Here is a 21,824-nt window from a genome sequence, read left to right as displayed (position 1 = left end):
AACATACACAGAAAAGGTCCATTCTCCTGTTGCCATCCTCTGGAGGGGCACACAAAGAAGGTCCTTTGATGATAATGACAAGGTCCAGGTCAATTCATGTGGAGAGAATTTCCCCCCTCTCAGATGAAGCAAGGAATTGGCAACTGCACCATACAGCAGTTTCAAAACTGCAACCCAAGTGTGGATTTTGTTGGACAAAATACATTCAAAGGCATTTTTAAGCTAACATTCCTCTTTGAGGTAGAGCAGCTGGTTCATGCAAACAATCAGTGATGCAATAGGCTTTGCTAATGCAACTCATTAGCAGTTGCTTGCAAAGCACTCAATGCAAAACTGCCTTTATCAAGGGATCCATCTTTGCCTCTCCCTCTAAACCACATCAGTTTCCCCCCCATTGTGATATGCTCTGATAGGTGGCACCCTTTTGATGTCTGATTTGCATGTGATGCTTCTGTGGATTCCATTCAAACACCCTTTGATCATTAATCTGAATGTATCTGATTCCCCAGCTGTGCTGTAATACTGCTTACAGCAGGCATTCTTCAGTGCTGGTGTGGAAAATAGGGACATTGCAGGATCAGCTCTGAAGCCAGGGAGGGTTTCATAATTCTGGTGGTGTCCCTGGAAAACTGGGGCACTTGTAGGGTCTGGGAGTTCAATGCGCTATACGTAGGGCTAACTCTGAAGATGGTTCGGAAACTTCAGCTAGCGTAGAATTCAGCAGCCAGGTTGTTCTCCAGAACAAGATGGTTTGAGCATATTACACTGATCCTGTTTAGGGAAGTTTAGGGAAGCTTTTAATATCTGAAGGACTATTGTATTTTAATATTTTGTTGGAAGTCGCCCAGAGTGACTAGGGAAACCCAGCCAGATGGGTGGGGTATAAATAATAAATAATAAATTATCATCATCATCATCATCATTATCATCATCATCCTGGTCCGACTGCAATGACTACCAATTAGTTTCCGGGCCCAATTCCAAGTGCTGGTTTTGACCTATAAAGCCTTAAACGGTTCAAGACCGCAATACCTCAAGCACCACCCCTTTCCATATGAACCTACCCAGACCCTGAGATCATCTTCTGAGGCCCTCCTTCATGTTTGGATTTGATATCCCGCTTTATCACTACCCTAAGGAGTCTCAAAGCGGCTAACATTCTCCTTCCCCTTCCTCCCCCACAGCAAACACTCTGTGAGGTGAGTGAGGCTGAGAGACTTCAAAGAAGTGTGACTAGCCCAAGGTTACCCAGCAGCTGCGGGGATTCGAACCCGGTTCACCAGATTACGAGTCCACTGCTCTTAACCACTGCACCGCACTGGCTCTCATGTGTCTCCTCCCTGAGAGGTCCGGAGGGTGACAGCTCGCGAATGGGACCTTCTCTGCAGTGGCTCCCCATCTGTGGAATGCTCTCCCCACCCAGGGACGTTCGCCTGGCACCATCATAATACACCTTTAGGCGCCAGGCAAAAATGTTTCCTTTTAACCAGGCCTTTGGTTGACCTGATTGACATCCTATAACCTTTTAAAATGTGGCTCTTTTTTTGGGGGGGGGGGTATTAGGTTATTGTTTTTATTTTGGTTTTATATATTGTGATTTTTTCTGTGAACTGCCCCGAGACCTCCTGGTATAGGGTGGTATATAAATTCAATTAACAATAATAATGTTTGGAGGGCCATGGGCTCCCTGTCCCTGATTTACATCTCTGTAAATGTGGGTGGCGCTGTGATCTAAACCACAGAGCCTAGGGCTTGCCGATCGGATGGTCAGTGGTTCTAATCCCCACGACGGGGTGAGCTCCCATTGTTCTGTCCCTGCTCCTGCCAACTTAGCAGTTCGAAAGCACGTCAAAGTGCAAGTAGATAAATAGGTACCGCTCCGGCGGGAAGGTAAACGGCATTTCTGTGCACTGCTCTGGTTCGCCAGAAGGGGCTTAGTCATGCTGGCCACATGACCTGGAAGCTTTACGCCGGCTCCCTTGGCCAGTAAAGCGAGATGAGCGCCGCAACTCCAGAGTCGTCTGCAACTGGACCTAATGGTCAGTGGTCCCTTTACCTTTAAGTGCATTTAATATGTTTCCCCTGATTGATTGTGATATATTCCTACAGCAGTGATGCAGGGAGCTGGTTCCCAGTAGATGGTCCTGAACTAAACCTCCCATCGTCCCTGACTAATGGCCATGCTGTTGGGATGTTGTGCATGCAACATCATGCACCATGCAATGCCATCCACCCCCTTCTCCATAAGCTGGCGCCTCTTTGAACCGGCGTGATTCTTACCCCAATCCAATTGATGGCACACAACATATTTTGGAATTGTGCCAGCTACACTGAGAACAGTTGATGAGAGACTTACTGCTATGCTTACTCCCAATGTTTGTTTGCCTGCACAGGTGCTGCTTGAGTGGGTGTCAGTTTATGGTACAGAAGCGAACCTGGTCCTGGGATGCTTCAGTCGTTTGGAAACCTCCTTATGAAGGTTTGATCCACGTAGGAGTTTAATCGAGGTGGATCCTGGTTTCAGGGACTGCCGGCTGAGGAGTAGGGTTCCTTTGTTCTGGAGAAGTATTGCAATGAATCACTGCAAAGTGCTGTTAATTAGTCAAACTGCAATTAATTGGGATTAAGTAGGGTGAACAACCATTTCTGATTCTCCTAAAACAGGTAAGGAAAATCACCAAGATGTCCTGGATGAATGAAGAAAGTTGAAATCTGTGAACAGAAATTTTCTGTGAACCGCCCTGAGACCTCTGGGTTTAGGGCAGTATATAAATTCAAATAAATAAATAAATAAATAAATAATCCACCTTACGTCGAGTTGGCCCATTGGCCCAGCTCGCTGAGTGTTTTCTGTCCTGGACAGGTGAGAAATTAATACTGGTTAACATTTTAAGCAAGGCAGATATACTGAAACTATATGAGAATTGGAATGTAGCTATCCTTCGATACGTCACATGTCTCCAAATTCTGCACTGAAGCTCTCCAACCCCACCCCACCTCTCCAAAAAAAAATCCAAGCTCAAAGTACCTGACTAACCACAAGGGCTCACAAAAAACATTTTTGTTGTCCTGGTGCTGATAGAAAGATAGTTTAAAAGCACATGAACATCTACAAACGTCAGAGATTTTGCCGGTACAAAATTGATATGGACAACAACTTTGGACTCAGTTAGGCATTTTCAGCATGAAACCTCCAACATCTATCAGTATTGGACAATGCTTTCCTGTAGAGACATTGTTAGAGTCTAAGATACCCAAAGTATTATTCTTTGCTAGAGCAACCATGTCTGTTTGTGCTGTAGTTTGTTCCCATTAAGTCTTCTCCCTTGGTTAGAGTGTGGTGCTGATTAACGCCAATGTCGCAGATTTGATCCCCGTATGGGACAGCTGCATATTCCTGCATTGCAGGGGGTTGGATGAGATCCCCAGGAACCCTTCCAACTCTCCTCCTCCTCCTCCATGTCATCCATGTCCATGCTTTGGACTCATCATACAGCTCTCATCATCTCTGTCTATTTGCCATGGTGACTGAGGATTCTGGGAGTTGTAGTCCAACAACATAGGGAGAGCACCACATTAACTTACTCTGGTTAAAACAATCAATGGCTTCCTGGACAGTGCTTCCACTAGACAGCCATAAGCAGCCTGAAAACTCATTCAGAGTGAGTTATCAATGGTTTGCTTGGAGGACAGGTGATAGAGGCATGGTGATGATATTATTATTATTATTATTATTATTATTATTATTATTATTATTACAGTGTACCTCGGGTTAAGTACTTAATTCGTTCCGGAGGTCCGTTCTTAACCTGAAACTGTTCTTAACCTGAAGCACCACTTTAGCTAATGGGGCCTCCTGCTGCTGCTGTGCCACCGGGGCATAATTTCTGTTCTCATCCTGGAGCAAAGTTCTTAACCCGAGGTACTATTTCTGGGTTAGCGGAGTCTGTAAACTGAAGCGTATGTAACCTGAAGCGTATGCAACCTGAAGCGTATGCAACCCGAGGTACCACTGTATTATTATTATTATTATTATTATTATTATTATTATTATTATTATTATTATTCAGGTAAAAGCCTGGCAATTTTGGAACTCAGATGGAGATGTTGGCTTCTTCTCAACATTCTGGGCGTAGGGGACTTTTAGCCCTCGAGATGTTGCTGAGGTACAACTCCCATCAGCCCTACCAAGCATGGCTAATGGTGGTGGATGGAGATTCAGGGACATCTGGTGGGCCAAAGTTTCCTAACACCTGATTTACGCAGCCTCCTTGCCTGTGGATAATTTTCAGCCCTTTGGTGCCATCTGCTGCCCACGCTGGGTCATAGTTCAGTGGTAGAGCAACAGCTTTGCCTGCTGAGAACCAGAGGTTCAACCACCAGCATCTCCAGGTTGGACTGAGAGAAGATGATCCTGAAACCCTGGGAAGCCATTGCCAGTCAGTGTGTAAATGATGGATAGTTAGATGAATCTTCTTCTTCTTCTTCTTCTTCTTCTTCTTCTTCTTCTTCTTCTTCTTCTTCTTCTTCTTCTTCTTCTTCTTCTTCTTCTTCTTCTTCCTCTTCTTCTTCTTCTTCTCCTCCTCCTCCTCCTCCTCCTCCTCCTCCTCCTCCTCCTTTTACAATGGCAACAAAAGAGCAAGGGAGGAGACTGGGAAAGGGGAACAGGGAATAAGAGACTATGAACTTATCCCCACTATCTCAAAATGTGCCCTGTAGGTTAGCTTTTCCTTCATTTTTTTAAAGGCAGGAACCACATCACTTTTTAACTTATTGGATGTATGTGATTCTTTTCTACAATAAAATCCAGGTTTTAGCTAGTTGGCGGCAATGCAAAAAGGTTTCCTAAATTGATTACATGTCACTGTGCCATGTAATGTATATCTGTATATCTGAAGTGGCATCTCCACCCCATCATTCTGCCCGGACACTGAGGTCCAGCTCCGAGGGCCTTCTGGCGGTTCCCTTACTGAAAGAAGTGAAGTTACAGGGAACAGGCAGAGGGCCTTATTGGTAGTGGCGCCCGCCCTATGGAACGCCCTCCTGTCAGATGTCAATGAAATAAATAACTACAGCTTTTAGAAGACATCAGAAGGCAGCCCTGTATCGGGAAGTTTTTAATGTTTGGCGTTTTATTATGTTTTTATATGTGTTGGAAGCTGCCCAGAGTGGCTAGGGAAACCCAGCCAGATGGGTGGGGTACAAATAATAAAACTGTTCTTGTTATTTAGGGTTGCCATTTGTATGGAATTTCCCGGACATATCCAGAATACCGCAGTCTGCAGCAGTGCCCAGGTGGAAATCAGCAAAAATGTCCATGAAAATTGGAACATATGGTGACCCAGGTTGGAAGTTTTGTTTTTGCCGAGTTCCCATAAAAATAGCACAAAAACGTCTTTTTGTGTGTGACAACTTTTCTGTCTGGATTTTCACTTTTTGAAATATGGCAACCCTATTGTTATTGTTATTAGTTCATTGTTTTGCTATTGTTATTATTGTTATTTAGGTGTTGTCATCTTTCCCTACACCTCATTCTTAAATACTGTGGTTTCCCAGGTTTCTGAATATGCTCCCCTGGCCCACAAAATATGTGGGATGCCTGTCATCCTATATATAATATTATGGCCTTCTAGGCAAGATTGTTCAGTTCGTTTAGAACGTTCTTATCTATCCTCTGAATAAATGCTGTGAAATGAGAGTTTAGTAGAACAATCCTCTCAATTAGTAAATCTCTCTCCAAACAATGAATCATCTTAAAGTCATCTCAGACATTGACAATTTGTCTTTCCACCCAAGATGTTTTAACAACACACAGCTATAAATTCCAAACTTGATAAAATTGCTGCAGTAAAAAAACCACACCAATGTCAGGCTGCCTGTCCTCAGATGCTCTCTGAAATCACAGTGCTGCACGTATTGTTCTTTAAGAATTTAAATGCCTTCCATTCTTGAAACGAAGTGTTGTGTAGTGGTTAGGGTGTTACTTCAGAAAGGAAGGCATCTGGATTCAACTTCCCACTCAACCATAAATCTTGCTGGGTAACAATAGCTAGTTACCCTAAGAGCCCACCAACAATATACATTTAAAGCAGCATCATAATACTTTAGATAGTCATGGCTTTCTACAAAGAATCCTAGGAACCTGCCATTTGTTCAGGGTGCTGAGAATTGTTAGGAAACCTCATTCCTCTCCCAGAGTTCCCTGGGGAGAGAGGTCATACCCTCCAGCATTTCTCTGATGAAAATAGAGATGATCAAATTACTTTAATAGTGGCTGAATTTTTGAGTGATGTCCATGTAGAAAGACTGGGCCATTATAAAGAGATTTAGTGGTTCTTAATTGATTGGTGATGTGGTAGTATTGTATTGTATTACTTATGTAAATTGATTTTCTCTGGAGTTTAAGATCTGACTGGGACAAACTTTGTTATGTTGAGCTCGTATTTTGCACAATTTGTATACAGTGTCTGTTTGATAATGTGTGGTTTGCTATGCCTAATAAAGGATGTGTTGTTGTTGGAAATAGAGACGTCCTATTCCATACCCTCCAGCATTTCTCGGATGAAAATAGAGATGGCCTATTCCATACCCTCCAGCATTTCTCTGATGAAAATAGAGATGGCCTATTCCATACCCTCCAGCATTTCTCTGATGAAAATAGAGATGGCCTATTCCATACCCTCCAGCATTTCTCTGATGAAAATAGAGATGGCCTATTCCATACCCTCCAACATTTCTCAGATGAAAATAGAGATGGCCTATTCCATACCCTCCAACATTTCTCAGATGAAAACAGGGGCATCCTAAGGAAAAGCGGGACATTCTGGGATCAAATCAGAAACTGGGATAGCTTCTGTAAATCTGGGACTGTCCTTCGAAAATAGGGACACTTGGAGTGCTAAACCACTGTTGGAATTGTAACTGTGAGGGAAATAGGGGTGTTCTAATGCAGGGCTGCTATATGTCCAGATTTTCCTGGACTTTACCAGAATTTCAAAGGTGGATGTCCAGGGAGAATTTTATTTCTGAAAGGTGGTGATCTTTTTTGGTGGTTTCCTTAAAAAAGGCTCAACAATTTTGGGGCCTTCCTAAAAACAGCTCAACAACTTTTGGGGTGTCCTGGTTTTAACTTTTTGAAATACGGCAACCCTACCTAATAGCTCTCATCACCACTAACTAACTACAGTTCCCAAGGTTCTTTGGGAGATACAATGACTGTCTAAAGGGGGATTATCAGAAAGAATGATACTTTTAGACTCAGCAATTAGCTTTTCAATGTCTAACTCGATTCAAGATGAGTCAGCAACTTTAACCCCCCCCCCCATTTAGATGTAATAAAAAACAGTAAATTAAAATCTGAATATGTGAGATGGACAAATCAGTCAATTTTGGTTTCTTTCAGTTTCTCATTTTTCCAGTCTTAAATTCAGCTATTCACATTTCCAGCAGTTTTGTGGCACTTAAAAAAATAATAACTTAAAAGACCTTGTGAAAATTCACCAGCAATTTATTGCAATTTTCTACCAATGTACACATTCTCACTTGCAGTTTTTCCTAACCTATGCATATTTTTTGCAAGGGGTTCCCCCCCCAAAAAATATATAATGCATTTTCATAGCTTATTTATTTAAATAATTATAGACTGCACTTTATATTTAAAAATATGGCAAGGTGATGTGCAACATACAAAGTTACTTTGATCAAACCCTATGGAAAAACACATAAGAAATTGCATCACAAACAAACTAAATAAATAAATAAATAAATAAATAAATAGCTAGCAAGCTGCTTGGGGATTCGTGTTCCAATGCTCTGTTTTAATAACACTGTTGTTCTTTAACATTATTTCATAATATATGCATTTTATGCACACTTTCCCCGAATATATGCATTTTGGTCTCCATTGCTTGGCTGCAGAAATGGGTGATGGACTAGACCATGGGCAGGCAACCTAAGGCCCAGGGGCCGGATGCGGCCCAATCACCTTCTCAATTCGGCCCGCGGACGGTCCGGGAACCTGCATATTTTTACATGAGTAGAATGTGTCCTTTTATTTAAAATGCATCTCTGGGTTTTTTGTGGGGCATAGGAATTCGTTCTCTCCCCCCTCCCCCCCATAAAAAATAGTCTTGCCCCCCAGAAGGTCTGAGGGACAGTGGCCCCCTGCTGAAAAAGTTTGCTGACCCCTGGACTAGACAAATCCATGGAGGAGAAGACTATCAGTGCCTACTTATGAATGGTGCATTTTGAAAGATAATTGCTTGTTGGTTCACATGTTGGTTCCAGAAGTGTGAATTTGTTAGTTTCCAACTGAAATTCATACAATACTCAATTTATTTTGCATTCCTATTGCAAGAAATGGGGAAGGGGATGTGATCCTCCATTGCCTGGGAAGCAGGAGATCATAGCTCCTTCTTTTGGGAGCAGGTTGAACTTCCCCTGACTCTGTTGACCTCTGTTGATGCTGAACCATCATTGAAGAATCACAAGCAATTGCACACCCAGGAAATTGGGCTGCGATGTGACGAAGGCTGTTCTGACTCTGACGTGGACAAAAGAATCACTTCGGGAGCATTCGACCCACAGGAAGGACCCCACCTATGGGGTGCACGGTGATGAAGAGCCAATGAGCAAAGGAAGGTGAACAGTTACAAATAATGAAATCACTTCTTGAAACAACTTTTGGGTGTTGCATGTAGAAAAATGTTGTTCGCAGCTAATTAGAGCTTAATGAAAAGAAAGTGCACCTCCCCTCCAGGATGATATAAAAAGCCAGAAGATCCCGAGCAAAACTATCAACTTCTCTCGACTCTTGAATCCCACTCGAGTTCTTCTCATTGCAGAACCTGGTAAGTTTTGCTTATATACTTCCTAACTTGCGCAGAACCTCTTGGTGATTTCTCCCCTCTCTAAATTTGCCTTTGACTTTCTTTCCTCCGGGTTGCTGTTGGTTCATCGATTTTGAAAAAATGGCTTTATCCCATGTTTGTCCTACTCAGAATGGACCATTGACGATCATGGACATGAGCCACTTAGGTTCATTAATTCCAGGGGGTCTGATCTTAGATGCAACCCAAAGTCATCCATATTCTCGGCAGAGGAACTTTCCTATCTTTTGCTAGTTGCCAAAGGTTAGAAACTAAATGTGCATTTTGGAGAGTGGAGCTGTCTTGTGCTGGGGTCCTGCTTGCAGGTTTCCCATAGGTATCTGGGTGACCACTGTGTGAACAGGATGCTGAACTAGATGAGCTATTGGCCTGATCCAACAGTGCTCTTCTGGTTTTTCTTATAGGATTAAACCAAGGATGTCCAACCCGTCTAGCCACGACTGACTGGTTGATCCCTGGGAGGTTTAACCCTCCCTAAAAAAAAAAGCTCAACAATTTGTAGATCACAGTTTCTTGGGAGTTGGACGTCCCTGGATTAGACAAATTCATGGAGGATAAGCCATAATGGCTGTGTTCTGCCACTGCTGTTGGAGACAGCATGTCTCTGAAAATGAGTTGCTGGGAATCACTAGTGGGGACAGTTGCAGTTGCCCGGATAAGTTGGGCCTCATCCAGTTGGCCAGTGTGGTTTAGTGGTTAAGAGCGGTAGACTCGTAATCTGGTGAACCGGGTTCGTGTCTCCGCTCCTCCACATGCAGCTGCTGGGTTACCTTGGCCCGTCACACTTCTCTGAAGTCTCTCAGCCTCACTCACCTCACAGAGTGTTTGCTGTGGGGGAGGAAGGGAAAGGAGGATGTTAGCTGCTTTGAGATACCTTTGAGTAGTGATAAAGCGGGATATCAAATCCAAACTCTTTTTCTTCTTCTTCTTATGTTCTTTAAGCAGTTCCTAATGCTCCTATGATCTATATTTCTCAGCTCCTAACTCCCACTCTAATCTCTTCCTTTAGATCCAGGCACCACTCCTACAAAGATGTCTTGTGGAAGGAACGAATGCTATGCCAGCTGCCCTGCCTCCACCGTCACGATTCAGCCACCTCCCTTTGTCCTGACCATCCCAGGGCCAGCTCTCTACTGCCCTGACCAACCACTTTGCATCGAGCAGTGCAACCCTTGTGCTGCCATCCAATCCAGTGAGGAGGTAGCTCGTGGTGGATACAGCTCCGTCTCCACTGGTTACACCTCCTCAAGCCGCCAGTCTCAGAAGTCGCTGCCCAGAACCCAGAAGGAAAGCAGCTCTAGCCGACGTTTCTAGACCCAGGAACCACAGGATGAGGATGATGGAAAGCGGAGAATTTGGAACCAAGAGACGGGATCCGTTACAGATATTGGGTTGTCTCCAGTGATGTTCTTCTCAGAGTGAACCCATTGAAATTAATAGATCTAAATTTGTCATGTCAGTTTATTTTAATGGATCTAAGTTAGCCATGTCCATTAATTTTAATGAGTCTACTTTGAGTAGACCTTACATAGGGTACGGTCCATTGATGTTAGAAATCCATGCTCATTATGTATAATGTGTGTGTTACAGGCCTTTTTTAAGTTAAAGAAAATCTGTTTCTGGGAACATTGATTTACACCTGCCAAGGAACATCAGTGTGTCACAGAGAGACTCTGGATCATAGTCTAAGCATTGCATTCAGTTCATTTTGGGTACTGATGAGATTTTTTTTTTGGTTCCATTGTTGCCTGAGCTGAATATGTACTATAGAAAACACCAACACTGTGGCAAAAGAGTATAGTCATAGATGGTTGAGCAAGCCATACTTGCAGGACACTTTCCCACAACTACTGATATTCTCACTGAGAGATCCCTGATAAGCTTCTAAGGGACACCCATGTTCCTCAGAAAACAACTTCTTGCAGTCTATTTCCTATCTCAAAAATAAAAAAAAGCAGTCTCAACTCAGCAATGTGGCAGGCGGACCTCCAGCTTGCAGCAGCAACATCCTCAAAGCTTTCTGTGTTTAACAGCTATATCTGATTTTGTACCCCTGTGGTACCAGATGTTTCACTTTTCTTTCAAAATAAAGTCATTTCCTGCATCAAAAACCCAGTGTTTCCTCCGACGGTCATTTTCTCTTACTTACTTTTAACCCAGGATATCATCTTTCCTGGGGAAATGAATCAAGTTCAGGGCTGAAGGACACAAGCATGGTCTTGTTCTCTCAGATCAAGGATTCATGCACTGTCAGTGTCCCATAGTGCAGTGGTGGCTGGTGCCCAATGGGGCGGCAGAGAGACATAGATGGAGCCAGAGACAATGATAGACAGAGCCACCCCCTAAGTAAGTTTGCAGGCAGTTGGGGACTGGGTGAGGGCAGACTGCGGTTGGTGGGGCAGTGCCCTGATTTTCCCTAATGGACCAGCTACCACTGGATGCATTGAAAGGTGGGTTCTCCTTTGCTAGAGGCATTTAAGGAGAAGCTGGATGGCCCAATCCATCAGGGATGCTGAAGTAGAGCATTTACTGCATCCAAAGAGATTGTCAGGGATTGGACTCAAGAGGGCAAGAGAGAGGAGGAGGAATGGTGGAGATCACCGCCCCACTTCTCCTGACTCTGCAGAAGGAGAGGAATGCAGTATTGAATTACAGCAGGGCTTTGAGGAGTTTGAGGGAAGTCACAGCTCAGAGACAAGCGGACAAAAGAGTTGGGAAGTGCTAGAAGAAGGGTGTATGTGTGGAAGGTCAACCAGCTGACACATTGTCACTGGAGAGTATTTCTGATCCTCCTTCCCCCAGAACTTGGCAATCATTAAGGGTGCAGGAACAACGGAATCAGAGACATTTGACCACAGGTGGCCACAGTAAGGGAAAGTGCTGCTGCGTGGCAAGGTCCCAAACCTTCCCGTGAAGTGGAATAAAGACACATGAAACAGTATTTTTGGTTAATGGGGGGGAAAGGCCACAACTTTATTGGTTACAGAATGTGAGTGGTATTGGCTTAGACATTGGAAACCACACAACTATATCTGACTCCTGCCTGTCTGCAGGAGTCTTGTCAGGGTTAACCACCAGTAGGGAGAGCCCTGATGATGCACATTAACTAGGGACTCCCTTAGGGTCGTGCCATGGTCCTAGCCTCCGTCTGGGGCTTTGGACGGAGACCACGCCCCCCCCCCCTGAATCCTTTAATAGAATACCCTTGAATTAGGAGGGGTAGGTGATGGCCACTACCTCCCCTCACCTTCAACCGAATACTCCAGTGCCTAACCGCCAAACCTTACAAAGCTGTGACAATTTGTTACGAGGTAGGCGAAAAAAGCAAATGGCCAGTGCCAATTTGCCAAGTGGAAAAATTCCTACCAGGCCCCTTGGACAACCAAGACAACCAACCGAGGTCCATAGCAAGGTCAAGAAATAAAAGAGCCTAACCTAAGGGAGGGAGGACGAGATAACTGGCAGAGCAGGGAGAAAAATAGGGGCGAGCCCTCAGCCATGGGCAGTTTAAACAGCCCGCGCCATGCCCCCGGACCGTCCGAACTGGATGGCCTAAGGCTGATGTGGCCGAGGACCATCCAATAGTGAAGGGGCGATCCTGCTCTATGTGCGTGGGGAGGGCTTCCTCCCAGCCCACAAGGACATCTCCCTGGGAGCAGGCAATGGCTTTGCTAGGAAGCAGGGGGGTGGAGCCCAGCTTTGAGCAACACCATTGTTAAGGCTTGTTGCGTTCTTTTGTCTCTCACTATTAGGATTGAATGCAAATCATTAAAAAGAACTCTATTTTGTTTTCTCTGCTCTTGCTACAACCGGGGGCCGGGGGGTAGCTTTCCCGAAGCCTTGACAGAGCCTTGACAGAGACACAGGCACCTAACACCACAGTGCCTTAATTGGTTATACAGAACAGTGAGTGGTGCCTCTTGGAGCTTTTAAGGCACAAGCACTGGGATATGGCATGTATTTTGGATGTGCCCTAAAATTATAAAATGCTGGGAAGAAACAACATTGGAAATTGAAGTAAGAATGGACTGTATTTTCCTTGGGTCATCTATTTTTTTACTATTTGTAGCTGCTTATAAAACTGTACTAATAGAGCACAGGGAACTAATACATCTCTTAACTAATTGGTTTTGATGGGCATTGCCCCATTGGGAGACTCATTAAGAAGACTCATTGGGATATATTAGCATCCCACCCCTCAAGAAAGAAAGAAAGAAAGAAAGAAAGAAAGAAAGAAAGAAAGAAGATGGAGCCAGAGCGAATGGCAGGCTTGAGTTTTGTTCCTATCCTCCTCCTTGCTGAGTCCTAGGGCAGCAATGAGCCTTTGATGGCAGGTACTAATTGGGACTGAGGGTTGATGGAGCAGTGCCCCCATTTGTTTGAATGGGCAAGTCTCCACTGATGTAGCCAGAGACTGCTGGGGCTCATCCAGAATCTCTTTTGTACCCTATCTGTAGGCATAGGTCCAGGACCTAAAGCTCCATGTCGGAGCAGTGCTTGTTTGTTTGTGGTTTGATTTTGATTATTTGATATATATATATATATTGTCCTGGAGCTTTCCTCAGGTTTTGCAGTGAAATGTGGATTTTCCCAGGAAACAAACAAACAAAAAACAAGCAAGCAAACAAACAAAAACACTCAGACACAGAACTTTAAAGTACCTGGGCCTGAAAAGCACAGTGGAAAAGGAAATCTGAATAAGCCCTTAGATCATGGTTAGGCAAACTAAGGCCTGGGGGCTGGATCCGGCCCAATCGCCTTCTAAATCCGGACTGCGGATGGTCCGGGAATCAGTGTGTTTTTACATGAGTAGAATGTGTCCTTTTATTTAAAGCACATCTCTGCATTATTTGTGGGGCATACGAATTCATTCATTTCCCCCCCCCAAAATATAGTCCCCCCCATAAGGTCTGAGGGATAGTGGACTGGCCCCCTGCTGTAAAAGTTTGTGGACCCCTGGCTTAGATACAGCTTTCCAGAATAGCCCTTTGATCCAATTGAACAAGACGGTGACTATGTTCCTCAGCAGGGATAGCCAATATGGTGCCCTCCAGATATTTCCTATACTACAACTCCCATCACCCACTGCTGTTGACCATGATGGTTGGGGTTGGGGATGATTGGAATTGTAGTCCACATCTGGAGCTCACCCCATTGGCTATCCTTGTTCCTCAGCATTTAAATGTATCACCTCCATTTTCCCAGAGGAGACCCACTTTTCGATTAAAATTAACACGAGCATATGCAACAATAAGGAAAACAGGGATGATGATGATGCAATAAAAGCTTTATTTTGAAAGGGAAGGGAGATCCACAGTTTGAAGTCTCAGGTTTGCACAAAACATCAAAATCAGAAACAGCTATACATTGAACTCATGGAACAGTAATAAGACAATACATCACCATGTTGCTACATGGAGGACCACCTGCCTTCAGCGAAGATGGTTTTGAAAGTGCCATGCGCAATGGAACTTGTTTTCCAATTTCTGGTTGTTGTTTTTAAATTTACAGAAGTAGCCCACAACAGTGGTTTACAAATGGTGACATCCTCAAAAATTTAATCAGGATTTTCACAAGGAGATCTATAGATGCTGGCACATAGTTTGCCCATGTTAGTCTCCCCAAATCTGTAGCCATTGAGGAACATTGCCTCCATGTGAGCCCTAGCAGAGCAACAGGACCTCATCAGGGCCCAAGAAGAACCGAAGAAGATTGCTCAGTGATGCAATACTTGTTCTTGACAGATGCACAGGCGATTCACAGCAAGGTAGAACAGGGCCCTTGAAGGTTAAAGGTTTTGAAAACCACTGGCTTATAACACAACGTTGTACATGTTCAACATGCATTTCTAGAAACTATGCCTACAAAATCAGTGGAGCCATTCTCTTGATTTCTTAGTCCATGCTCCTCAACACATTCATTCTGTGGATAGAGGTCTTCAGAGCTTCAATATCACTGGCAAGAGTTGCATCCACCCTCAAATCTTTTGGAATAGATGCTCGTTGAGCTCAGACCAGAGGCTGGACCACTGTAGAAGGAGCTGTATCCACCACGTCGTGCCCCCTCGTGGTATGGAATCATACGAGCGCAAGGGTTGTATTGCTCAATGCCAAAGGGTTGGTCAGGGCAGTAGAGAGCTGGCCCTGGGATGGTCAGGACAAAGGGAGGTGGCTGAATTGTGACGGTGGAGGCAGGGCAGCTGGCGAAGCATTGGTTCCACTGGGCAGACATATTTGCTGAACTGGTTGTGTGGATCTGAAAGAAGACATCAGGGCAGGGAGTAGATAAACGTGTACAAGGGTGAATTGAATCTCAAAGAATCCATGTTCAAATTTCCAAAAGACATTCAAGAATCAACAGCAGTTGGGAGGTATACAGGAAACATTGGGGAAGGAACTGGTGACCGGACTGCAATAGTGCCTAATTCACTGATGGAAGAAAAAGGATGAGCTGTAGCCAACAGTTCTACTTAGAGGAAATCCATTTTAATTAATGGAAATGATTCTCTCAGGTCCATTAATATCAGTGGACCTACTTTGAATATAACTTAGTCGGATACAGCCCAACAAAAATAAAGAAAATAAACTGGAATATTATGTTGAATATTAGAGGGGACCTAATCAATATTTCAGTATAATCATAGATTTTATTATTGAGACCCACCCTGGGACCATTTGCTGAATAGTAGATATGAAATCTATTAGATAGATAAGCATTAGCATTCTCTCTCTCTCTCTCTCTCTCTCTCTCTCTCTCACACACACACACACACACACACCCCTTCAGTTATTCTGAGACTACAATTCCCATAAGCCCTGATCATTGACCAGGCTCGCTAAGACTGATGGGAGTTGTAATCCACAACTCCTAGAGGGCAAAAGGTTGGCTACCCCAAGAGAGAGGGAGAGAGAAAACCAGGTAGATGACAAATCAACACATTACTAAATGATAACTTGAGAAAGAAAAAATCAAAACCACCAGTACGATTTGCCCAAGTATCTCAGCTAAGCTTACCAGTTTCTGCAAGATCTCAAATGGAGTGTCTCTGTGCTGAGGGAATCTGATGAGGTTCCTCAGTGTCCTCTGGGTTTTTATATGGTTCCTGAGAAGATGATGCATCAGATTCTAATTAATTTCCATAGACAATTTTTCCTTGAGTAACACTCAACTGGTTTCAAGGAGTGACGTCGTGATTCGTAACTCTTCCTCCTCATTGTTGATGTTTCACCCCATTGCCTCATAGGTGGGGTCCTGTTAGTGTTATGGGTCAAGTGTTTCAAAGGTGATTTGGGGTGTTGGTTTTATTAGTTCCACAAGTACAACTGCAAAAAAATACACACAAGAAAAACAAAACCCAACAACATTTTGTGGTTCTTTTGTTGGGTTGGTGTGGGGTGGGGTGGAATAACACCTGAAAAAATTCAAGAGGAGAGGAAAGTGTTCTGTGAAGACTAAATATATTTATTGCAGGTGATGGCTGCACATAAACATAGCCAACAATGTGATTGTATCAAGATGTTTATAAAATCAGACTCTGCACCAGATCTAGAGACTTAGCTTGACTATGTGTATTTATATACAAGAATGGCAGAACACATGGTTCTTCCTGATATAGTTTCAGATCTTTGAAGAAAATAAAATAATCAGTGATATGGATAGTAGCAGTAATAGTAAACATCTCTCTCTCAACACAGATATTTTTGATTGCTCACTTGTGCAATTGGTTGTTCTCAGCACACATATTATTATATTGTTTGTAATTGTCTTGTGTGCCTGTGCGTGTGCACATGTGTGTGAATTCTTGCCACTTTCCCCCTTGTTTGTTGACATAAGCAACTGATAGAGATTAGGGAACAGTGCTAGTCATTTCCCCAGGGACATCTGGTTGGCCGCCATGAGAACAGGATAGGCCTTTGGTTTGGCTGAGTAGGGATAGTCTTATGTTCTCAATGGTCTAAAGATAAGGCTACCAAAAAATGTGGAGCTCAAATCCCCCATCTGGTGCAGGATGAAGTTTTCAATGTCTACTTGCCATGATCACTGTGCCCTCTTCTCCACCGCTGGAGACACTATGCCTCTGAATATCATTTTCTAGGGAGCTTGAGTGGGGAGAGTGGGGGCTTCCCATAGGAGCAGCTGTATTTCCTCTCCCTTTCTTCTCCCTTTTCTCCCTTCCTTTTCTACCTCTCCCACTTTCCCTTCCTTATCTCCTCATTTCTTTACACTTTCCTTCTTCCATTTCCTCTTTCTTTCTTCTGAAGGCAGCCCTGTTTAGGGAAGCTTTTAATGTTTAATAGATTATTGTATTTTAATATTCTATTGGAAGCCTCCCAGAGTGGCTGGGGAAACCCAGCCAGATGGGCGGGGTATAAATAATAATTTATTATGATTATTCCTCTCTTCTTTATTTCCCCTACCCTTCATCTTCATTTGCCCTCTCTCTATCTACCCCTCATTTTCCCTTTCTTGTTTTTTCTTTCCTCAGTTTCTCCTCTTACCCTTTCCCACCCTTTGTTCTTTCCCTCCTTTACTGATTCTTCCTTCCTTCACTTTCTAATTACAGCAATTGTTTTCTGTTAAATTACATTTCATAAGCAAGGCAAAATATATCACTGTCATCTATCCCTAGCTATCATCTATATCTATCTATCTATCTATCTATCTATCTATCTATCTATCTATCATCTATCTATCTATCATCTATCATCTATCATCTCTGTCTATCATCTATCTCTATCTATCATCTATCTATCTATCTATCATCTATCTATCTATATCTATCTATCATCTATCTATCTATCTATCTATCATCTATCTATCTATCTATCTATCTATCTATCTATCTATCTATCTATCTATCATCTATCTATCATCTATCTATCTATATCTATCTATATCTATATCTATCTATCTATCTATCTATCTATCTATCTATCTATCTATCATCTATCTATCTATATCTATCATCTATCATGTATCTATCATCTATCTCTATCTATCTATCCATCTATCTAGAGCTAAATGGGAAATCTTACACATTTCCTAAAGAGTGCAGAGGCTGTAACTCATTGCACATATTCTCATGAGTTGAGGCCCTGGAATGCAACAAGTTCTTCCTACATTAAAGCTCAGAAAGCATGATGGTGACCCACACATTTTGCTTTTTGGGAAGTTGAGGTGCCTGAAACTTACTCCCAGGTAACTGGGTAAAGGCAGTGCAATCTTACACTGCAATCCTAAGCATATTTTACTCAAAAGTAAGTCCCCCTGAGTTCAATAGGATTTACTTTCTGGTATATTCCTGATCATTCTCACAGTTTCCATTATTTTAATTATCATTATCACTATCTTTATTATCTCCTGCCTTTTCCCCTGACAGGAACTCAAGGCAGTATACAGCTGAAATTTTATTCCATTCCATTTATCTATTGAAGGTGTTGTACACGACCATTTCCTTCACACATTGCTTTCTTTACAACAATCCTGTGAGGTGGGTTAGGCTGAGAGGTTTTAATTTGCTCAACGTGACAGATGTATAAGTGTATTTGACCGCAGGAGAAGCTCTCTGATGTGAAACAAATGTCCCTATTTTCACCTGAGGAATGTTGAAAGGTATGGAACATACGTCCTTCTTGCTTTCTCATGGCATGAATGTGACCTTAGAGAACCCAAAATGGACATATTTGTCTGTACCTAACTGCACAGGAAACACGAAATGAAACCATAGATCCCTGAAGTACTGTATCACTGGGGTGTTCCTGGTGCACACCCACATTCCATAGATCAAAAGAGGGACTCCCTTGGTATTTGCAAGACTTTTGTGCGCATACCATAAAAGCCTGAAACACCACCTCTCAAAACTATGATACATGGCTGAAGGCCCTTTCTCCACCCACATCACGTTGCATGGATTTTCTTTCCAATATCTGTTTCTCTCACATCTCTGTCCTCTTGACTTGCCTTCAATGGGCGCCAGTTACTGTAGGAACAGTATTGTCTACACTGACTGGGAGTGGCGTTCTAAGGTTTCAGGCTGGATCCTTTCCCCAGCCCTACCTTGGAGATGCCGAAGATTGAACTTGTGAACTTGTGCGTGTAAAGCAGATGCTCTACAACTGAGCTATGGCCCTTCCCTGAAGCAGCATGTCTTGCGATACGAGCTTTGAGGTTCCCTCCCTTCACTGTTATTTTCCAGGTGAGCAATGAAGACCATTTATACTATGCAGAATTTTTAGCTTTCAGATTTATTACCTATCAGTTGCTATTTTTAAAAAAGCACACAAACCCTCCTAACTGTTGAAGGTCATATCAACACCACACATTTTAAACAGCCATGGCTGCCCCAAATAATTCTGGGAACTGTAGTTTATTACAGTCGATGAGAGTCATCAGGTTTTTTCTATTCCCCTCACATAGCTACAATTCCCAGTACAGTGGAATGATAAATACTGCTTCACCAGGAACTTCTGCAGGCAAATGTACTGCTCTGCTTTGCTTTGGACCACATCAGCGAGGCCTAGAGGGGGGTCTTGTCTTCTTGGCAGCCCAGGACCTCCATACATTGGCTCTCAGTACATTTCTGAGCACTATTCAAAGTGTTGGTGCTGATCTTTAAAGCCCTAAATGGCCTCGGCCCAGTATATCTGAAGGAGTGTCTCCACCCCCATCGTTCTACCGGACACTGAGGTCCAGTGCCGAGGGCCTTCTGGCAGTTCCCTCACTGCGAGAAGCCAAGTTACAGGGAACCAGGCAGAGGGCCTTCTCGGCAGTGACACCCGCCCTGTGGAACGCCCTCCCACCAGACTTCAAAGAGAACAACAACTACCAGACTTTTAGAAGACATCTGAAGGCAGCCGTGTTTAGGGAAGCATTTAATGTTTGATGCATTACTGTATTTTAATATTTTGTTGAAAGCAGCCCAGAGTGGTGGGGAAGCCCAGTCAGATGAGCGGGGTATGAATAAATAAATAAATAAATAAATAAGACAGATGAGGTATTATTATTATTATTATTATTATTATTATTATTATTATTATTATTACAACTTACAAGAAAGGAGATTCAGACAAAACATCAGGAAGAACTTTCTGAAACAAAGAACTGTTTGACAGTGGGAACGGGCTCCCTTGGAAGGATGTGGGCTCTCATTCATTGGAAGTTTAAGCAGAGGTTGGGTGTCCATGTGACATGGATGCTTTAGCTGAGATTCCTGCATTGCATGGGGGGTTGGACTAGATGATCCTCAGAGTCCCTTCCAGCTTGACAAGTCTTTGACTATGATTCTATACCCTTCTCTGAGTTCAAGAACACATTGCAGCCAACCTCTCTCTCTCTCTCTCTCTCTCACTCTCTCTCTCTCTCTGTGTGTGTGTGTGTGGCAGGACAAGTGAGGACATGTGGTCAGGGGAGAGCCAGATAGTGAGACCTAGAGAGCTGCATTCACACAAACACCAGGCTTGAAGTGCACCAGTCTGACCAAGAGGAATTGCAATAAATCCTTTTCAGTAGACTCTTTCTGCTAGCCTCCAGGGTGTTCTGCATGGAACTGTATTTAGCGAACCACAACAATTTGCTAGGGCATGAAATGGCTATAATTACTCCAAGTCATTTTCTGCGGCCATTGCTTAGTGAAGAAATAACGTTCCACCTCAAGCCAAGAAACAATGTTATTCCCCAAGGTTTGTTTACTTTCTGATCCTTCTGTTTCCAGGGAGGGTTGATACAAGCCTTGTCAAGAGCATCCAGCTGTGACATGCTGGGTCATTTATGCAAAACTGATGGCAGGTACACATGTTTAACTTCCATTACGTCTCTGGCATCAAAGGGGAGACTCGATGGGCCACTTGCCAGCCATTATTTGTAACCATCATTAGCAAACATCATTTGTAATCACTGGCCTGCTTCCAGAGGGCTGTTTCAGACATGCCCGAGAGGGCTAGACTGGCCCGGTTAGATTTCTGTAAGACTATGAAACAAATCAAGAATGTGTATGGTACATGTGGTACATGTGTTGAGTTAAGACCATATGGCACATCAAAAGAGGGAGAGAGAAATATCATAGTGGGTTTTCTCAGAGTGTGAGGCTAAGGAATGGGGGGAAACCTCTCAAGAAGAATAAGAATAAGAAGAGAGGAGGAGGAGGAGGAGGAGGAGGAGGAGGAGGAGGAGGAGTTTGGATTTGATATCCTGCTTTATCACTACCCAAAGGAGTCTCAAAGTGGCTAACATTCTCCTTTCCCTTCCTCCCCCACAACAAACACTCTGGGAGGTGAGTGGGGCTGAGAGACTTCAGAGAAGTGTGACTAGCCCAAGGTCACCCAGCAGCTGCATGTGGGGAATTGAACCCAGTTCACCAGATTACGAGTCTACCACTCTTAACCACTACACCACACTGGGGGGATTCAACTCTTGATATATGGATGGAAGATTGAGGTGAAATTGTGACAGAGGGACATATATAGATACATAATAAAAAGAAAATATAAAATACAATATTCACGAGCCTCATAAAACACAATTACAGTGGTACCTTGGTTCCCAAATGGCTTAGTTGACAAATAAATTGGCTCCCAAATGCCGCAAACCCAGAAGTAAGTGTTCCGGTTTGCGAACGTTTTTTGGAAGCCAAATGTCCGATTTGGCTGTCGGCATTGTTTCTGGGGCCAATCAGCCAATCAGAAGCTGCACCTTGGTTTTTGAACGTTTTGGAAGAAGAACGGACTTCCAGAATGGATTGAGTTCGAGAACCAAGGTACTACTGTAGTTTTATGAGGATCATGAATGTTGCATTATATATATTTTTTACATTATTTTTTTCCTTTGATATGTTGCTTTTAAATATCTTTCTATAAAAGATTTTGGATTTTATTGCCTAATATGTTAAAAATCTTTAATAAATTTCTATGTAAAAAAACAAAGAAGAAAATCAATACATTT

The 21,824-nt window shown here is 43.2% G+C and overlaps 1 long non-coding RNA gene across 2 annotated transcripts in view; it reads right to left on the bottom strand.

Moving 5' to 3' along the window:
- LOC310751943 overlaps nt 1-21,824 on the bottom strand; it is a 414,687-nt gene that overhangs the window by 334,684 nt on the left and 58,179 nt on the right. The window lies entirely within an intron of this gene.

This window comes from Podarcis filfolensis (genome assembly GCF_964270895.1).
Source record: "Podarcis filfolensis genome assembly, chromosome: 16".
Lineage (NCBI taxonomy): Eukaryota > Metazoa > Chordata > Lepidosauria > Squamata > Lacertidae > Podarcis > Podarcis filfolensis.
This window is presented reverse-complemented; position numbering and strand designations above follow the sequence as displayed.